Here is a 22,098-nt window from a genome sequence, read left to right on the forward strand (position 1 = left end):
GGGCAGGAGACCTTGGCTGGCGGATCGAATTTCACCGGCTGCATAGATTTAACATAATTTTTTGTGCTGCTGTGCACATGGAATTCCAAGATCACTGGAGTTCGGAGAGACTCGTAGTATGGCATTTGTAAGGTACATTAAACTGCAAATATTTTTATTGTTAATACTGGGGCCTAATTGTTTGCATTATCATTGTCGAATGTCAAAAGAATCAAGATGCTGTAACTCACGAAAAGGAGTTTCCAGGCATAATTACGGCCTGTGACTGGAAGGCAGCACACCTGCTTGGAACAGTATATGGGTGTATATTTTAAGATAAAAGACAGTGCCTACAATAATGCATACCAATTTGCCGCTGATTCGGCAGGATTTGGTACTGTGGGCCAGCGGCATCTGCCGCAGCGTGCGTAACCTTTTTCAACATTCCGCGCCCTGCACACACGCGCGAGTCTCGACGCACCAGCACCGCCTCACTCAAACGCCGTGCCGTTTTATGCACATCTTTAGAAGGAAGATTTAAATTGGCAGTTCTCAGCCAAATTCATCATGTCTGCTGGATCTGAGCTTTGGTGAGTGTTGTTGTTTCCATTTTAAACACGTGTGTATTATTCTATTCACTACATCTTGCAGGGATTGATCTGAGAAGGAGGTGCTGTGCTTCACGGTTCTAAATCCCAGCTTCTTGAGCATTCCAATTCCCACAGATAAATCGGCAGTGCAAGTGTCGCGCTGGTTTTCCGAGAATTGTATTGTAAATATATCAGCTGTGCAACGGAGTCTTTCATCACCTGTCACAATTGCGGGGCTCTCATCTATCCCGCTCAGGCAGGCCATGGAATCGGTTTGTCAATCCCTGGGCACAGCTTTTTTGGGGGGGAAATTGGCGTTCAGCAATTCCTCTCCTGACTGAGTGTGCCGTAGCCAGGACGTGCTTTCACAGGCAATACCATGAATTACTAATGATTACAATATGCTGTGCTAGATTTGGGTTTGTGATGCTAGAAGTGCTGTGAGGATGATGGTGGGAATAATAACACTTCTGTAGCACACAGTAGCATTTGTCTGGTCTCTAGGCCCTGATAACTATATTAATACTCATCCCACTTATGTAGCATACAATTCCATTTTTGTATGTTTATTCGTGTCAGACTGTGGCTGGGATCAAATTTCTCTGCCACCTCCTGAAGTAAGTGTGGACTGTTCACTAGCCTCCTTTCTTGCTAATCACGGAGCCCTGTTTGTGCCTAGTTGCTGGTGGGTTTTTCATTCACCAGAGGTTTTTAAACCAAACATATCTTGTCCCCAGCACCAAACAACGCACCAGGGTAGAGCAGTGGTTGAAGCAGGGGAATCTGAGGGGCAACACTTACCCATACTTTTAAAATTTTAGACGAACAGTTCCCCTACTTTTTCTCAAAAGACCATCGTCCTCGGGCGGTTAGAGAGAGTAGGCATTTCCAACCAAAATGAAATGTTTACAGCTGCAGTTCAACGTATGCTATTCACTCAACCTACCCCCCACCCACCACCTCCTCAGCTTGCTTAGTCGTCCATGAGCCCCCTCTGAATCTGAGTGTGGCGTGCCCTTTCATAACTACGTATCAAGACATCACCAAGCACTTCTTTCCTGCAGGGACTGGAATTGGAATAGTAAGTTAGCCTGGTTCATAACGTTAGCCTGGCTGGAAGTGATTTTTATTGAAATATCTAAATTGTTAATGAAAAAAACAATATAGTGATAATTACGGTATGTAAACAGCGTAAGAGCAGGTCGAGTTTATTGTAGTAGATATTTTTGGCACTGATATTTGTATGGTGGATATTTTTGTTGCCTCAGTTAAGGCAGGGAACCCTGTTAGCTGTGTTGCCCCGGTGTAATGTTCGCCTGCGTCATAATGTTGAGTATCGCATTTTGACCTCCCTGACAACTTGCATTCATATTGAGAAGGACAACTGTCCTTCCAATCTCAAAGCAAGGAGGTAAATGCAAATCCCAGAAGAAAACCTCACCATGGTGAAAATAAGACCACACAACATGCCTTAATGCATTGTTAAAAACTCCAGTTGTCTACACAGTTGCCCTTGAGACTGCTTCTTTTTCTTTCTAAATGCACACCCCCCCTCCTCTCTTTCTTACAGCATCACGTTCATGGGAAGTATGTCATGTTGTGATACTGTGTTTAACAAGTAAAGCATAAGTTACACGCCTGAACTGTGACCAACACTCCTTCCGTGGGAAGATAGCTCAGTGATATATGTTCTAGCTGTTGAGAGGGGTGTATATATGTGTGTGTGTGTAATCTGAAAGCATCCCACTTAGTCATTCATCCTTCTGAAGTAGATGCACTGAATAGTAACACCGAGTATTTATAGTGCTTTAAAGTGACAGTGCCCACAGTTAGCTAGCACTCTAAAAGCAAGTTACCACATTATATTGTTCTAACTTTTAATTTGGCCATATAACACTATATGAAGTAAATTGTCTAGACACAGATGTTATTCACTTTTTTGCTTCAGAGTCGGAAGACACCCTTTCAGAAATTCAGGTCAGGGATTACATCTGCCAGTGATAGTTGAGGATGTGGGTGGAGCCATTAGAGTAAGTGGAAGGGGCCAATGGAGGAAGTGGGTGGGGCTGGGGAACGTGGGTGTGGCCTCTGACAAACCTTTGAGCACCTGGACTTCATATTTTACAAATTAAGCACTGGCTATCTGTCTTACAGAAAGGGCCTCACAAGCATTTGCAGCCCCTTCTGTAATACCAAAGTACCCTGGGGGCATGGAAAGTGGGCACAAATACCCATTGCACCCCCAGGGCACCTTGTATAATATGGCCCCAGGATCAGTAAGAGCTACTTTTAGGATTGGATTGGCAGTTGAATCATCAGCTGTCCATCATGGCATACAGCCCTGCTGGAAAAACATAATTTTCTTTTAGAAACTACACAATTACCCCTTCACACCCCAAAATTCACCAGGAGATAGACTCACTGATTACACTCACTTCATACAATGTTTGGTATGAACACATTTTCCACTGCTGTTTTTAGATCCCAGACAGATACTGAGCAGGATCAGATAAAGACTAGGAGGCTTTTAATTTTATTAGCGATGTATGTTTCCTGCTGGTACCTTGATTCAATGCCTGCCCACATGGTCACCGCCAAAACTAAATTGCATTGATGGGCTGTATTGACAGTTACTACCAAAGAGTTTTCCACAGCGAGTGTTGATTTTCTACATTTTGATGTTAGCTAAAGTTTAAGACTCTTGGATTTGCACTCTACTATTTGCAGTGATGGCCCCTTTGTGAAAGCGTTGGGGCATTGCCCACTATGTTTGGTACCCCGCACCCAGCCCCTAAGTTTGGTGTAAACAGAATTACCAAGTATATTTGTTTTCCGGCTGTAGGTGCATTTTTGTTGTTGTTGTCAATGAGCCATGGGGACAGGATGCTTGGTGATGAGTGGGTGGGGCTTAGAAATTCAGTACAGCAAGATTCACCTAGACGCACACTTGCACTTCAAAGTGCACATGTCAGGTTGGCCGACTATCTGTCCGCCTATCCTCCTCTGTGCATAATGCGAGGAAGGGGTGGGAGGCCGCAGCTCCTTGCTCTCAGAATGAGCGTTGGGTTCACCTGCCTGATCCAATCCTGGTCCTCTCTCATCAAGGTAGCAGCATCTGCTTTGGCCAGGACTTGCAGCGCGGATCATTTCTGCATGCTGGGTTGTTCTGTTTTACTGCGGGGTTCCAGCAGTTGCTTGTCACGATTGGCAGTGCAGTGGTTTGGACACCGACAGGTAGTTTAGCAGGCTGATTTGGCTTGTGAGACCCAGAAGAACTGCTGCCCTGCTTTACATTAGCCACTCAGAGCACAAGGTAGGAAAAGAATGTTTAGTAGAAGAAACTTGAGTGGACGTCACTGTTCTGCCACTTCTTGACAGATGAAATGACGCAGGCCCATTATACTTGTAGCTAGAGGGAGATGTGATGCTGATGTACAAAATGTTGGGCCACAGTAAGAGATCATGTCCCTTTACTGGGTGATGTAATACCGCACATGTTAAATACAGATACAGTAAAATTAGGTATTTCCCAGGTGTTGCATAATCTCACCATTCCCAGTTTCACAGGCCAAAATGGGAAATAATGTGAAAATGGATCACATTATTACCCATCCTAAGCTGCAGAACTCGACATACTACATCTTTCCCCCATACAAATTTGGATTGAGCATGAGGCCTGAGGTCGTTCAGCTGCACGTGCAGCCGTGTTTCATAGTGACTGGTGGACCCTTGGAGGGACAGCCAGGTCACAGGGTTTGTGCAGCTCCACACTCAACAATCTAATTCAGCCACAACACATCGACTAAACCCCATTGTACCTTCGCAGCTGTAATGAAGATGCAGGAATCAGGATAAAGGTAGCAATATCCTTTAATAACTCGAAGAGCAGACCAGCATACAAACAGTCCTCCTCAAGTCTAGTAACTGTCTCACAATACAAAAGATACATTCCATAATGACCTAACACGTTCTACCAAGAACACTAAGCTGTCATCATACAGAATTAAGAACTAAGAACACACTAAGAATGTAAACACAACACATCCCCCTTTTTCCCAAAACAAAAACGAAAGCTAAAAAAAAAACATAAAAATAATAATCATAAAAACAACTTAAAAACACTAAAATTCCCTAATAGTTAACACCATAAAAAAATATCAAATGGATATGAACATTTAATAACTTAAGCGATACTAAACCTACTTATTGGTGACAATGTAATCTTTTAACCAGGAAGGCACCACCCTCTTTCTTGACGAACGACGATGAGAAATCGATCCATCCATAGGAGAAGAGGAGTCAGAAACAGTAAAATCTGAGGTTACAAAGGCTTGTGCAGAAACCCCAGTGTTAACATTAACATCAGACATGGTAGTATTTGAACAACTGTCCTGAGTATAGATGGAAGGAACCTCTCCAGAAATACAATCATCTAAATCATCAGGCATCCAATTATAATTAGCAAGGTCATTCTTGCACTTGGCAACTCTGGTTAAATTCCAAACCCTACCATCACTAACCCTCACAGAGTTAAGTAGAACTTCAATTACTTTAATGGGTTCAGAGAATTGAGAAACCCCCTTTTGAACCTTGAACGGTTTTTTAATACGTACCCAATCACCTACATCAATGACAACTTCTTTAGCACTATGTTTCATGTCATAATAAGCTTTGTTCCTATCATGCACACGTTCCATACGAGCACTCACTTCTTCCCTAGACCAAGGTTGCACCTCATTCGAAAATAACCACGTGGGAATAGCCTTAGACCTAGGATTTCTCCCTTTCATAAGTATAAAGGGAGAATATCCAGTTGAGTCATTTACAGTAATACGATAATTCCACACTGTTTTCCCAACTTGAGTTGGCCAATCAAGATTACTCTTCAGTGAAAGTTGAATAGTGTTTTTAAGAACCCTGTTGAATCTTTCAACCATTCCATTGCCACTAGGGTTATAGAGTGAAGTAGTTTTATGTGTAATGCCTAATTTTTTGAAATACATGGTAGCTTTTAAAGATAAAAACTGTACCCCATTATCAGTAAGTATATATGAAGGAATACCCTCAATCACAAATGTCTCATCCAAAAATAGTAGAACCGACTCTGTATCTGCACTTTCCACAATTTTAACAACTGGCCACCTAGAAAATAAGTCAATAAGGACAAGCAAATAACAATGAGAACCATCTCTATTACTAATAGGTCCCATGATGTCAACTGCAATGCACTCCCACGGGTTTTTAGGTACAAAACCAGTAGCCATTGGAGGACGAAAAGTTTGCAAAATTTTATCCGAAGAAGCACAGATGGTGCAATCTCTTACTACTCTTTCAATTTGAGAATCAAAGTTTGGCCACCAAAACAATCTTTTAACCAGTGACTTCGTCCTAACAATTCCTGGATGGCCTTCGTGACATAAATCTACAATTCCTTCACGCAAATTCCCTGGTGGAATTATCCTCTCCCCCCTCAGAAGAGACTTATGAGAAATAGACAACTCAGACCTAACCTCCCAATACGGTCTATAGTCTGCATTCAATAATTTTTTATCCTTAGGCCAGCCATTCGTGATAAAAGAAATTACTGCTTGGAGAATGTTGTCATCCAAATATTGCTTATCCCACTCTTCTCTATCAATTGCAGAAAAACCCTGATCTTGTACAAAGGCAATATGTAATTCATTCCATTCATTGTTTTCACATTGTTCCAACATTAAGGGCATTCTTGATAGAAAATCTGCAACCACATTACTTTTGCCCGGTACATAAACCACCTTATATAAAAAAAATTGCATTCTCATAGAGATCCTAGCTAATCTTGCTGAAGCAGTGATAGCACCTTCTGTAGTTAAGATCTTAATCAAAGGCTTGTGGTCACATCGAAGAACACATGGTTTCCCCCAAATAAAAGATTTGAAATGCTCTAACGCCCATGCACACGCTAACGCTTCTCTTTCTATTATTGGATATTTCTCCTCACAAGGTGACAATGACCTGGATGCATAAGCTATAATGTTTTCCATGCCCTGATTGTCAACTTGAGATAAAACAGCTCCAAGGCCCTGGTTACTAGCATCTGTAGTAACTACACTATTTAACGAAGGATCAAAACTATGAAGAGCAGTAGCTTTTGCTATGGCTTCTTTAATGGTCTTAAAATCAGTGTCACAATCTTGTGACCACACAAAGGTACTGTTTTTTTTTTAAAAGCTGACGAATATTGTATGTTTTTGTTGCAAAATTAGACACATATTTCGAACAAAACTCTGCCATACCTAAAAAGGATCTAACATCGTCCTTACCGGACGGTGTAGGAGCTTCGGCAATGGCAGAAACTAAAGAAGGTTTAGGTTTCACCCCTTCTTCATCAATAATATGACCTAAATAGGTTACACTTTTTTGTGCAAATTTACACTTCGAATGCTCAACCGTAAGACCATTACTTTGCAGAATGCTTAACACTTTTTTTAACCTAGCCATATGCTCTTCCTCATCACAGCCAGAAACAAGAATGTCATCTTGAAAAAACATAACGCCTTGTTCCTCCTTGAAAAGATGGTACATCAACCGTTGAAAAACAGCAGCGGCTGAGGCCAAACCGAAAGGCATGCGTTTATATTGAAAACACCCGAAGGGGGTGATAAAGGATGTAAGTTTCATTGATTCTGGGGACAAGGAGATCTGATGATACGCTGATGACAGATCTATGGTCGAAAACCACTTTGCATTGTTTAAATTAGAAACCATTTCATTAATTTTTGGTAACGGAAACCTGTCCACAACAATATTGCTGTTCAGGTACCTCAAATCTACACAGAGCCGAATTTTTCCGTTACTACGTCTCGCTACGACAATCGGAGAAACCCAATCTGAGGCCTCAGTAGGTTCGATAATATTATTAGACACCAATTTATCCAATTCCTTACTAACTTCCTCCCTAACCAAAATAGGAATATTCCTGCATTTGTGTACTTTGGGAGACGCATCTTGTTTTAGAATAATTTTGTGCTCAAATTTTCTAAGATTACCTAGAGCACTACTAAAAACGTTCGGAAATTCCTTTAAAATTTCCTTACTCACTGTCTTACTGTCATCAACAACCAACACTTGTTCACTACTGTTGGGGTCCAAAATTATATGTAATTGTTTTTGGTCAAACCATCCGAGAACTGGTGGTCCCTTTTTCGCAATATATAATTTCCCTCTGCACTCTCTTCCTTTGAATTTAAAAACAAACCAACGATAACCCAGAAGATCAATGGTTTCACCACCATACCCTTCAGGGTGAATGTCAGGTTCCAATAACTGTGCACCCACCTTTTGTATAAAAGAAGATTTCCATAATTCTTCATTAATGATTGTGAAAGGTGAGCCTGAGTCTGCGTAGATTTTGATATCTACCCCACCAATATCCATCAAACACATTGGTTTGTTGACCATGGTTCCCTCATCAATATTTAGTACTAATTTATCATGTAAATTCATGACCAAATCCCCCTCATCACCATTTCCTTCAGTCTCACTAGCACCTTGATAGCTTTCATCCGAGTTGTTGACAAACCTTACACTGCTTTTACGTCTTCTACAGGCTTTAGCAAAATGACCTTTAAGTCCACAATAAGTACATTTGAATTTAAGTGCAGGGCACATTTTGTTATCTGCTAAATGTTCCAAACTGTTGCATCTATAGCATTTAGGTTTAGATCCATTAGGAGGTGCATATTTAGTAAAAGCAGGTTTAAAACTCGAATTACTTTTCTTTTTTTTCACTCACATTAACCTTACGTACAACATCAGCAATACTATTATCTTGTTTGAGAACAGTAGCACATCTGCCCGAAATTTCTGCTTTACGCACAATAGCCAGAATATCATCCAAAGGTGCGTCACCATTTATCCATAGTCTATCTTGTATTGTGGGGTTAAAGGCATGCATTACTATTTGGTCCCTTATTAGATCCTCTTGTAACACCCCAAATTTGCAATCTAAAACCATTTTTTTCAAATCCGCTAAGTAATGATCAATACTTTCGTCTTTAGTTTGCTTCCTAGAAAAGAATTTATACCTCGTAACGCCAATGCAGACCTTAGGCGCAAAATAGGTATCCAAATGTAGTAAGGTCAAAGCATATACATTCATATCACCTGGAAAACAAGGTTTAGACATTCCTTCATACACTTTTAACCCAACTGGACCCAATGCATGTAACAGTAATCTTTTCTTTTGCGCATGAGACATTTTCCCTTCTTCATCCAATGCATCAATGTAATTTCAAAAGTAAGGTTTCCACTCCAACCATTTCAAAGGAGGTTCTGTTCCTGAAACCCAAAATGCTTGTGGGGCTGTAATATTATAATTGGGTTGATTCATAATGTGTTAGATTATTACTTGCTTAGTCTCAAGATAAAACTTTTAAAATTGTATATAGTACTCCTCGTTGAAACCCGGTTTGATTACCGGCAAGTAGGTACGCTGTTTGTGCTGGAGCAATTGCAAATGAATATCCTTGAAGCAACAAAAAAATATATATATAAACGAAATACTCTAAACTGGATCCACAACACTTTTGATTACTCCTTCCGCTGAAAAATTCAGTGCAAACGTAGCGTTGACTTCTAATTCCTCTGAATCACGATTGCGCTGTGTTAAATGTGTTGAAACGTTGCTCTGCGCGTTATTTCCTTGTTCTGCCACGGAGTGATGGTATCCTAGCAACGCGTACACAGGGTTACGCACGCACGTTGCTACGACGCTTCCGCGCTCGGCTTGATGATCGCGCACAAAATACAGGCAGCAAGGGCGCGCTCGAGACACCGCAATGGCGAAGACGAGCTCGAGACTCAACGGATTCAGGTAGGCTCTCACGTCAATTACTTGACCTCCCAGTCTTACTTTCTTCGTTTAACTTGAAGATTAAGCTCCGTTGTCCGCTCCGCTCGCTCCGGTTCCCTTTTATCTTCCGATGCTCCCGAACAGCATAAGTTCGTAACTTCCTCCCAGCTTGACAATCTTCTTAATAGTGCTTCCAAGGTTAATGTGGGTTCATCCGCTCTTCGAAACTCGTCGCCAGTGTAATGAAGATGCAGGAATCAGGATAAAGGTAGCAATATCCTTTAATAACTCGAAGAGCAGACCAGCATACAAACAGTCCTCCTCAAGTCTAGTAACTGTCTCACAATACAAAAGATACATTCCATAATGACCTAACACGTTCTACCAAGAACACTAAGCTGTCATCATACAGAATTAAGAACTAAGAACACACTAAGAATGTAAACACAACAGCAGCGGACTGCTTTGGGTTGAATAACAGAGGGACTGTTGCTGCATGCTATTATAGTACCCCAAAATAAGTCCGTTGACTCAGTTCATTTAATATACACTGCTCACTTGACAAACTGTGCATATTACCTATTCTCAATGTAAGATTGCGTAACAAACTGTGGGCGGCTTCGACAGCCCACTTTCCCCTAGAGAAAAATAACGTAAATTATAAGGATTTCATTTATACAAAACCTGTATAATGAGAGGAAGTGCCGTGAATATCGCTTCATGACAAATCCAGTTGTCAGGGCTCCCTGATACACAAGCTGTTCATGCATTTGAAGCTTGGTGGCGCTGCGCGCTCCCTCACCCTCGTGAGGTGAGCACAGTGATGTGCCACGGGATCTGTAGCCAAAGTTTACCCACTTTCACTTTGATTATGTATTTGGAACCCGTAGAGTATGAGCTTGGCTTCTACTCCTACAAAGAATACTAACATGTTCAAATGTGCTATCTGGGCTTAAAGAGGCACATCTATCAAAAGCTGTAGTATTGTGCTTAATACAAACACAGACATGGCGCACGGCTGGTGGTAAGTGAGCGTAGGCTAATACCTGACATAAGGGTCTCCTAAACAATTTGGGGTAGAGCCCTGCATAAACTGTTGTTTCTTAAAAAACACACACACCTTGATATATTTCAAGAGAAGGGACAGATACATCTCTTGCTGTGCAGTAGTGCTTTGCGAGTCGAATGTGACAATTTGCTGATCTGCATGTGGTGAATTTTAGTACCTAACATGTTCAACTTTTTTTGTTCAGATTTCGTGGGGGTGGAGGCTATGTGTTTTTAAACCACAGTACACATTGGTATTTAAAGGAATCTAAGGCAGTATTCTTCAGAGGAGATACATTACTGAAAAGGTTGTTGTGTGGCATCCACTGGCAAGATGTTAAATGTTGCGCCTTTCCATTGTCGCCTTTGTACCCCCAGGTGAGGCCATTTGCTAATCTCGCATAATCTGCGGTGTTGATTACAAAAACGGTGAGGATGACCCCCCCAAACCTCGCCTTATGGTGCTCTCTAGGCTCGCTAGGCTTGCTTGCCGACTCGGTGATGGGGCGAGCACAAGGTAAGTGTTTTTCTTTTTTTAAATGTAATTTTAACTCGTCGTTGTCTGTCGACTCCCTCCCCGCCCCACTGAACTTACCTGCACAGGCCGCTCCTGGTTTTTGAGTCATTTTTCTTATACATTTTTTATAGATTTTTAGAAATTGGTTGTGGGATTTTTATTGTGTGGTTGCTTTATTGTGTTTTGACCTCTTAAGTTTTTTTGTATGCTAAATATCTAAAAGGTTTTACTTAAGGTAAACCTGTCAGCTCTGTGCCAGATCTTCCAGGTGTTGATCCAACATTTATTTTACTGAACTTGTGTGATGGACCTGACATGATTTTTGGAATTATTACTTGGGAAGGACTCACAACTTCCCAACTCATAATATTGGAGACCTCTTTTGAAAAGTATAAAAGTTAAATGAAATTTTGAAAAAAGGGCTGTTATGTTTGATCACTCTAATACAAGTCCATATAGTCTTTTAAAATACAACAACCATTATATTAATTTTTTGGAGTGCCCATTAGCTTAGGGTTCCTCAGAGGCTAAGGATTGGAACTTGCTTCGCTTGTTTGTAAAATCTAAGGGGCTCAGAAAGTGGTGGATTCATAGGAAGTTCTAGTGTTGGCAACGCCAATCTCAGATGGGTACGGTTCTGATATCTTTCTTGAAAACATGAGGGAGAAGTAGAATTCTTGAAAAAAAAAAGTTTAAGTGCTAGAAGTGCTAGAAAAAATATGCTTTGTTTTAAAGGTAAAAAAGGTTATGTGCACTCAGTCAGTAAAGGTAAACAGAAATGGGGTGAGGCCCTTATAAAGCCAAAGGAGTTTAGGCCCTTAAATTCTGATGCTAGCATATATAATGTACCCCCAAGCTGATTATTTAGGAAATGGTTTTTAAGCAATAAAATGTGTTAATTGTGCACAATAAATGACAGCACTGCACCAATGTGAACCACATAAAAAAATGTTTCTGTGAATAATGGTAAAAACTGGTACTTTGATTTGGTTGCAGACAAGAAGCGACCCTTATTAATTCCCAGGTGTCCAGGTGTCCAGAGACATTATGTATGCACATGCCTGTATGTGCCAGATTACGCCTGCCAATGCACACGATCATCCAATGAAAGCAGCCCCAATTTATGAGCTTCTTTCACTTTGCTATCCATCAGCATGGAGCTGCTGCATCCACTGAGAGCAGCCTCAGATTGGCAAGCTGGGCAATCAGTAATCGGCCGATAAGGCTCTGGCTAAGGCAGTTAGTGGGCTGTTTTTTTGGTCTACTAAGGACTCCAGCCCTGGTGCACAATATGAAAGGTTGTTGTTATAGCCCTATTAAACATATATTTAGCTTGACCCCATGCACAAGAAGACAGGCCATTGGCCTCATGTCCTAGGCAGAATGACAATGGGCTGCTCCATCAGTCACAGCACGAGGAGTGTCTGGCTCCCTCTTGGTGTGAAAAAGGCCCAAGGAGCTGCTGATGGGAAGCCATTAGCACTTGCTTTGCAGGGGACTGGGGCAGGGGAGAGGACTGCAGGAGTGGTGGGGAGTAAGTGAGAGCCAGTGAGGGAGCTTGTCAGTTTATTTTTTTCCCCATCTACTCCATGCAACAGGCGGAGATAAATCTGTCTCTGCTATTCTCCTGTGTCTGCCAAATATCAATTACTGCAATCAACATTGGCCTTAGTTGACCTTGAAACTGGGGAATGAGGTTCAAATCCCAGCATTAGCTCAACATCTGTGATTCTGGGCAAATCACTTAATCTACATGAACCTGAAAGATGAATGTGACCCTCTGTAATTTTATCTGATGCTGTTTAAAGTGCTCCAATGCCTCTGGGCCAAGTTTGTACTATATAAAACTGCATGTAAGGAAAGTGACACTATTTTTTTTGTTTATTTTTGCATTTACACACTAGCATCATTTCATTTCTCAGAAGGTCATGTATCCCAGCAAACATTAATCATAACACCCACAACAAATCTACAGATAAAAAAGCAATTAGAAGTGAGTTCCTAGTATTTTTGATAATTCTGAGGTTCCAAAGCATATTTTTTCCATTAGGATGTTAATTTCCTAATTACAATACTGTCCCTATAAGATTTAAAATACTTTTATCACTACAAATGTTTGGCATCATTTAGCTCTATGATCCTAACCAAGCAGTGCATTTTGAAAGGTTGCGATCTGCGATTGTGAGCACTTTTTGTACAGTAGTTTGGAGTGCAAGTGTCACACGGCCCATGGGGACATTGTTGTTTTTTCTAAGTTAGCATGAGTACGCTGCAGATTGTTCGCTGTTTTGCACACGTTACTACACAAGTCTATTTTGCAAATGCCTCTTTAGCCGTTTTCACAAGAGAACCTATTGCTATGTTCACACTCTGCAGGTTCCTGGGATTTAGTCTGAACATTGCGATCAACGTCGATCAACAATGTCCCTTGCTATGCTGTTCTGGTCAGGCCAAAGCACCTAGACGAAACATACTGATGCACCTGATGTTTGGGTATATGTACTTTGGTCTTATTGGAATACAGGAATAGGTTGCACACACTTGGAGAGGGACCTTTCCATGGAGAAGAGCAAGACAGCACCTATGATGTAGAACTACCATCTAAAGATTGAGGTACGGGGGTCTGCAGATAATGCCCAGAGATCTTCTGATATATAATCCTTCTACTTCTAAACAAGGGGAGGGAGCATAGGCTACACTGTCTTTTTTTTTATAATGGCAGCTCCTTTCATGATTTACGAACTAATTGTTATGCTTACCATATTAGTGTTATGCATTTTCCTGATTGCTGTGGCACGTATACTGCATATTAGAGCACGTTAGTTAAAATAAATATTTTAAACTTGTTTGTGTCTCTGTCAGATCTTATTGTAGACCAGTACAAGAGTGTGAGCACAAGCGTGTGTCTTGCAACCGCGATTCCTGGGGTGTCTAATCACTTAATCTCTGTGAGTGAGTAGAAGAGCAGGCGAGACACTATAGATAGTCAGTCCTGGGCTCATGGGTACCAAGGTGGTAGGAAGACTCAGTCCCTATACACTAAGGTTCCATAATCCTACGCATAGTTCCGTGTGCACAGAATCCCTGCACCACAAGCTCACAGCTGATCACCGCTTCGGACACATTCTTGCCATTACAACAATCAAGCTGTTTAAGCATGAGTAAGTTCCTCCCAAAATTTTATGTGGGACAGCTGAGTTTTCACTCAGCTTAGGCCAGCAGGTCAAAAGGAGACATCATCAACAGACACACACCACAATTCCACCCCCTCACACTCCTGGGAGAAAGTCAAAGGTTGGCTTGACCCCAGGAAAAGACGAGCTCTGCACCAATAGCACTGCTCCGTTGACACGGATATTGTGTTTATTATCAGGGCATTTGCTGCACCTTAATGGTGTGAAAGGGGCCTGCAACTTTTGCAACTGAAATTCCTGGAAGGAAGATAGGTCTTGCCTTACAGCCAAGGACTGGTACTTGGAAGAGGGTGGTAATTCAGCATGCATATACGGGTTCTCAGTTTAACAACCTCAGACTGGGACAGAAAACAGGCCTTGCCTCCGAATTGAAAGTGACCCCAATAGCAAATCAGATAGCTGATAAGGCGGCCCACATTTGTAAACCAGGGTAGTTTTAAGCTTATAAAGACAAGCTATATAGGCATTTTGCAAGATATGGGAGACTGCATGCATGTATGCTTACAGCTGGCAGGCAATGCTTGTGGTAATATTAGAGAAATCAACGCAAAAAACCGTCCCACCAGACCATAAACCAGACACACAAAAAGCCAAAAAAACAGCCACACACTGATCTGTCAGACCACTTCCTCGGGCACTGCCAGATTACCCCCATATAGGTCTGTCCGACCCTCACCCATCCAGCTGTATGTATTTGCCTTTGTTGCGCACGGCCCACTTAGCCTCACAATGCCACTTTAGCCACCTCATATCATATGAATATCAGATCTCGGGTCTGGAATATATTGTCTTCTACTCTTTGTTTGATTTGCAAAACCCTAGTACTACTGTTGTGCTTTTTTCGATGTGTTGTATTTTACTTACCTCACCAAATAATGAGCATTATTTTCCCCTAGAGTTATATATAGAGCAAACCTGACCCGAAGGTATCAGAGCACTTTACATGAGCACCAGTTGTGTTGCAGATGGACACATCCATTTTGTTAGACATGTGGAGATTAAGGGATTTGCCAGAATCACAGGATGTTGTGCGCCCTTGCCAAGACTCTAACCCGGTTCCCCAGCTTCGGGGGGTGGGGGGGTCTACTGCTCTAGCCGTTAAGCCACATCCTCTCCCCAAAGTATTTATTTTGCTTGACAAGACCAATGCGCTGCTGTCAATTTGATTCTGTGGTGATGAGGTACACCGATCACCCAACATATTCTTATATTTCTCGTGTTGCACTTTCAAGTCATATGTGTTCAATTTAAAAAAAAAATGCTGTGTCTAAAAACATGAGCAGCGTTCTATTTTTTGTTATCATTAGATGGCAGTAGAGTAACATGACTGAAACTCCAGTGGCTGCACACACGTTGAAAAGTAGAAATGGAGGCCAAATTGATGGCACGATTGCCTAGGCTCACAATTCATATCAAGGGATACACCGCAAAAAGTTTTTTAACTGAATATATACTTTACAACCTGAATGATGAAGGTTCCATTGAAATGCACCTTTCATATATTATAATTAAATCGTGTAATTGTGCAAAAAGTCAACGTTGCTGGCCTCGCAAACATGTTTTTTAAAATGTACTCAGAGATATGGTCTGCGTAGAGTGTCGGTCGCATCCTCGCCACCTTCCTTCCCAGAGCACCGCAGGCGCCATTCTAGCAAATTCAAATTGAAAGTCACGCAAACAAGGTTAATCATAACAGCAAAAGCTTTCGACTGTGGCCTCGTTCTAACAGGGAAGACACGAGCCACTTCCTTGTTTCCATCAACATAGATTTCCCAACGGCAGCCAGGTGAAGCAACACACCGCCCCCGGAAAAAATAAAAGAAAGCGTCTAGAGGGTGGGGGAAGAAAGCCGTCAGTCTTCTGCACGCCCCTGCAATTTCTAGGTGAACACCGGCCTCCGAAATATCCCTCAAATCAATGTTTGTTTTCCTCTCTGCCTATTTGGCTTGACAACACCAAGAGAGAGATTGAAAATTCCAAACAGCGTAAAGCTGATCGAGCGCGGCGCTCTACCTGCAAAGTGGTGATAATAAAGAGGGGATCTGGAATGACTCCCGCAGAACCTTGGCGCCGTGGCTTCATTTACACACATGATTAACCAGAGCAGTTGTCAAGGGAACATCTAACCAGCTGTCAAGCCGTTCCGGGGATTTTTCAGGAACAGCGACTTCACTTCTAACCGCACACAAGCGTGAGACGGGCACGCATGGTCCACTTCACAGCGTCTTCCCGTTGCCCTGAAAAGTATAATGGTTTCTATTAATTAAAACATGTAAAATTAAGTTATGATAGTCCAGGCACCTTGAAACAGTACAGTCAGGCATATTTTATAATTAACCACGTGTTTTGAGTCACCTTTCACATTTGAACGCCGCTGACTTCTTACTCTCGTCTGCAACCTTTCCCGCTACGCGAAGAAAGAAGACGTCTGATTTAACATTTCTTAGGCGGCTTCAGATATTAATAAAAGGCAGGGTCATAAATGATTCATCACGTGGCTGGCATTTCAGAAGTGCGTCCACGTCGCAGCCGCTGCGCCGCGCGCCCCTGCCCGCGAACTTTCCTGATTACTGAAATGAATGGTTCCTGACACCCGAGGCCACACGGAGAGGCGCAGCTTACTCCGCAGGACGGAGTCTCCAAAGGCCTTCTTCTTCTTAGCAAACCTAATGGCGTAATTATTTATGCGCCTATCCAGTTTGTAATTAGGGGAAAATAAGCAGCGGGCACTTGTTTCGTATGGTGAGATAGCAGACGCCTCCCAATGCTTGAGGGGCCTCGGGAGGGTTTTAAACAGCCGCGAAGCAAGCCGTTCATTTTATGCTACCACAGTAGGCTTGCATATTTCTTTTTTTTTTTTTGCTTCGACGAGGCTTTCTATTCAGAGGGATATTCCTGCGGTAAATAAGGTGCACCCCGACGGAATCTGGGACTCCATCTAGACTAGAGGTATGCGTAATACCTCCCCTCGCAGTCTTTAATTCCAGAGCAGTGACTGAGGCAGGGGTGACGGTGCAAGGACTTCGAGTATTGAATCGAATTATTATTGCTAGGATGGCCCGGCGGCCCGGGGCAGAAAGAGCACACCTTTTTGAATCCTCGGATTCTTTTACAAATCGCTGTTAGTGGGTTAGTCTAACCATTTCAACTTAATAAAAAATGGATACCAGGCCTTAATTGTACAGTTTGGATAAATAAAACCATATGACGGGAAATGTGGTGTCCAGGTGACATGGTCTCATCTGGTCACCCAGCCTATTTCCACCTCTTGTAACTTCCCATTCCTTGTTTACACGCGGGAGTACAATGAATGCTTCGGTGAAATCTCGAATATATCGTCGTATTGCACAATTCCGTGCTTGACAGTAAGGGCACTGCCTTGCAGTGATGCTGGTAATCTCTGACAGTGGTGAGGCATAATGTTTGCCCTGATTCCAGCGAGTGAGAAAGCTAGCAAACCTGACTCCTGGTAGAATTCGTGGGTGGGTCCCCCCTTAGAAAATGTAGAAAACAAAAACAGTCAAATAGTGCATTGAAAGGGCAATTTTCACATACATTTGCTAAGAAGCCATAGGCTTATACATTTTCTAAAAAGCAATAGGCTCAGAAAGGTGCACTCCAGTATTTTCATGGCGTGTCAATGAAGCGTGGTGTTCCCTAGGAGTTGACATCCCTTTCTTTCAAAATTTTCCATGAAATCTCCCATATTGTAAGATATACCTCTAGTGTGCAACGCATAGAATTTTGCCTTAAGTGTTCAAAAATCTAATGGGGGTCCGTATATGTCAATTATTAATACCAGTAAGCCAGGGCCAGCATTTTGTCAAGTGCGTCCCCTTATATCATCGGTGTCCCATTTATGAAAAGAATAGCTCACAATATGCCAGTTCCAGAAGGTGGCCTTGCATACGCAGTGCTTTAAACGGACAGGCATCTTAACGGCAGGATACTGTTATTCTCCCATTAGAAATGTCTATCCATTTAAAATATTGCATGCGCCCGAATAGGATAAGTGACTCATACTACAACCTTCAGTATGTTAGTGATAGACTTTTGCTATGGGTGCCGCCCCATATGCTATGGCTCTCTCCTAAGCCAAGAGAAATGTCTAATAAACCAGCACCACCTTATTGCTATGAGTGCCTTCAAAAGCCAAACATGACCTTTACTGTGTCAGGGCCAGCTGCACTCTCGCAAGCATAACACACACAAATACATACACTCAGAATCACCAATGCAGTCACACAGATAAACACACACTCAATCACTCCCACTCTCGTACACTCTCATTCACATTTCTACTTTCTGTAACTTACATTCACTTTCGCCCACTTGCACTCAAGTATTTAAACTCGCAATTGCTTTCTCTCTGTCACACACTGACTCAAGTGGACATGCCCAAAGCTCTTATATACCCCCACACACACAGATCAACATTGAACACATTTTTACTGTGCTAACTGTGCTGGTGGCTGCTTCTAATTAGGGAGTCTCCATTCCCCCGTGGCAGCAGTAGGGCAGGAATTTGGAAATGCTGGAAATAGGGACTAGCTAGCCAGAATTTCCAGGCTGCAAATGAGAAGATGGACAGAGCAGCAGGGACACTATTCATAAGAGAAATACCCAACTAAAGCCCTCTCCAAGTTTCTGATAGGACTGGAACATGTAGCACCATTAGAAGATGGTTCAGAGCTTGGGATCCTTACTCTCCTACTCTGTCATTTCTAAGTTGACACAGGAATGCACTGATTGGTGTCCTGCTAGCACCATTTTAGGAGTTAGCACATATTCTGGCGTTCCTAAGGCACATGCAGTATGTCTTCTAAATAATATGAATTGTGTCTATGCGAATATGTCTGAAAAACACTCTCACACAAGCTCAAGCCAGGCATTTCTCTGCATGTTCTAAACCAACTTTTCAGATGAAATGCTGCTGAGCCCCCTAAGATCCAAAGATGTCAATTTATTTCTGTCACCAACTGCAGAGTCTCTATCTATCTATCTATCTGTCTATCTATCTGTCTATCTATCTATCTATCTATCTATCTATCTATCTATCTATCTATCTATCTATCTATCTATCTATCTATCTATCTATCTATCTATCTATCTATCTATCTATCTACCTATCTATCTATCTATCTATCTATCTATCTATCTATCTATCTATCTATCTATCTATCTATCTATCTATCTGTCTGTCTATCTGTCTGTCTGTCTGTCTGTCTGTCTGTCTGTCTGTCTGTCTGTCTGTCTGTCTGTCTGCCTATATAAAACCTACTGACAGTTGCCAGTAGGTAATTATAGTTAGGCCCTACTTTCAAGAGGAAGAGCGCTTTTTGTTTTGCCAATAACTTTGTCACCGTTGGATGAATCTTCACAAAATCTTCCAAACTAATGTGACGCTCAATTCAACTGCTGTTTGAAAAGTTTCAGGGTGATTCGTAAAGCTGGGGCCAATAAAAAGGGGGGTTCCAAAACACGTTTTCCCTATGTTAATTCTCATAGGGACTTTAGACACCACTACAGCCCGAACCCCTGGAGGGAATTACATCAAATTTGGCAGAAAGCTAGATCTTGGTCCAGAGTAGTTTGGTGTAAATCCATTCAATAGTTCTAATGATATTAACCAAAATCCAAATCAGCCTATCTGGGGGCCAGGATCCTCGCAGATCTGACAGTCCCTATGCTATAATCAGGTTGGCTGAAACACTTCAACCAGGAAGTGTTGGCAGCCATCTTGGGACTCAGCTTCAACTGAGTTCCACAAAAAACACAAAAAATATAGAAAAGTGGGATCCTTAGATTGGTGTCAAAATAAAAAAAGAAAACAAGTATGGTCTCCCGCGCTGGGCCAGGTCCCCGGGGCACTTTAAGAAAAAGAGTTGGGGTCACACAGGGCCCCACTCCTAAGGCTCTTAGAGCATCGGGGACCACCACCTCCCAGGGCTTTATTTAAATAATTGAGAGGGGCAAATGAACTCCCCTCCTGGGCTTCCTTGGCATCCCAGGCAACACCACTTTCCTGGAGCTTTGTTTTTAATTATGGAGGGTGGCCACTCTGACCCCTCCTCCTGGACTTATTACATGACCCAGGGACCACCACCTCCCTGGGAATATATATAAAAGGAAGGGTGTGTGTGTACCCCTGGGGGCGGGGGAACACCACCTTTCTGAGGCCGGCCCATGCAGATGAAAGAAGGGAGCAACACGGCCCCCTTCTAGAGTCAATAATGGCCCTGGGGACCACCACCCCCCTGGGCAAGGTCTTTCTATGTCCCAGGGTGCCCACCCCTGGGACATAGCTGTTTGCTCTGACTAGCGAGTTCTTTGACAGCTCCAGCCACATCAGAGCAAACACAAATTCCTCCCTCAGCAAACAAAAGATGTGAAACCGCTCCCGCTTGCTGAGAGCAGAGTTTACATCTGTTTCCCAACCCATTGCTAAGAGAGCAGGTAGACAGCCAAAAAGATTGCTCGAACAGACAGTGAGCTGCATGTTTAGCAGCTCCGTTTCTAAAAGTGGTATTTTCAAACACACAATATAAAAACCATCTTTACTGAAAGATGCATTTTTACATTCCGAGTTCAGGCATACTAAACTCCATCTTTCTATCTTGTCCCAAAGGAAAGTTATTCTTATAAGATGTTATAAATAAACTTCCATTCTGTTGTGCAATTGTGAAAAACAAAATAAATGGATTTTACTATCAAGACTCGTCACCCACTTCAGTTCGTGTCCTATCTTTCACATACACTGCACCCTGCCCACAGGGGTACCTTGAGCCTACCTCTGGGGTGTCTCACATGTAATAAAAGGGAAGGTTATGTCCTGTCAAGTGGATGCACTTGCTAGGTCGACATGGCAGTAGAGACCATGTGCACACACTGCAGTGGCATTCCTGAGACCCCTTTGAAAGGCTGCTAGTGTGGGTGGCACAATCAGCGCTGCAGACCCAATAGCAGCATTTGACATACAGGCAGGCCCTGGGCACATACAGTGCACTGTACTAGGGACTTAATAGTAAATCAAATAGGCTAATCATGGAAACACCAATCCATATTCACAATTTACAGAGGGGACACTTGCACTTTGGCACTGATTATCAGTGGCAAAGTGCCCAAAGCATCTAGACCAGTAAAAACGAAAACCAGCACACATCAAAAACACAGGAGGCAGAGGCAAAAAGACAGGGGAGAGAACGCCAAGGATGCCAGGTCTAACAACCACATAACAAATAACGATTTCCTATGTGGTACTTATTACTTTATGGATGCATCTAGGCTTGATTCTACTTTCTCACAAGTGGGGACCACAAGGGACGAGTGTATAAGCCCCCCATTAAAGTTTTTTACATTTCGTTATTGGATTTTTTAATAGGAACATTAATAAAGCAATGTGGTAGCAGTGTATCAAGTGTGCCACGTTGTATCTGTAATGATGATTACATGTAGAGAAAAAGCAAAAGCATTTAAGACAGAAAGGATGCCATGTCTAACACTTAGTAGTTAGACCCCGGGTTGGCCAGGTCCCATAGGTAGTTTTTATAGTAATGCAGGGGGTGCTCATGCAATACCCCGTGTGCACCGGGAACCTTCACCTCCCTGGGGCAAACATATGTAACCTGAAGCGGGGGGTCTGCATGGCCCCCCTGCAGGCCCAGGAATTGTCACCTCCCCAAGGCAAATGAATAATGAGGGGGCCGTTAGGGCATCTGCAGCCCAGAGCCCACCTATGGGAGCTCAAATTATATATATATGTAGGGGGTCAGTTGCTGACCCCCCAGCCCTGGGCAGCACCAACTCCTGAGGGACAATTTGAACAAAAGAGGGGAGCCATGCTGTCCCCCTCGTGGAACCCTAGATGTCCCTTTGGGCGGCCACCTCCCAGGGCAGGCTCCAGGGTGCCTATCCCCGGCACATTGCTGTTTGCTATGG

The 22,098-nt window shown here is 42.6% G+C and overlaps 1 long non-coding RNA gene across 1 annotated transcript in view; it reads left to right on the plus strand.

Annotated features, from left to right (window-relative positions):
- The first annotated feature begins 435 nt into the window (after window positions 1-435).
- The window catches only part of LOC146817308 (uncharacterized), a 226,345-nt gene continuing 204,682 nt past the window's right edge, over window positions 436-22,098 (plus strand). The window contains exons 1-2 of the long non-coding RNA XR_014962528.1: window positions 436-569; window positions 10,828-10,966. This is a non-coding gene — a long non-coding RNA (uncharacterized LOC146817308). The remainder of the gene's footprint in view (window positions 570-10,827; window positions 10,967-22,098) is intronic.

This window comes from Triturus cristatus, chromosome 6 (assembly GCF_964204655.1).
Source record: "Triturus cristatus chromosome 6, aTriCri1.1, whole genome shotgun sequence".
In the NCBI taxonomy this organism is placed as follows: domain Eukaryota; kingdom Metazoa; phylum Chordata; class Amphibia; order Caudata; family Salamandridae; genus Triturus; species Triturus cristatus.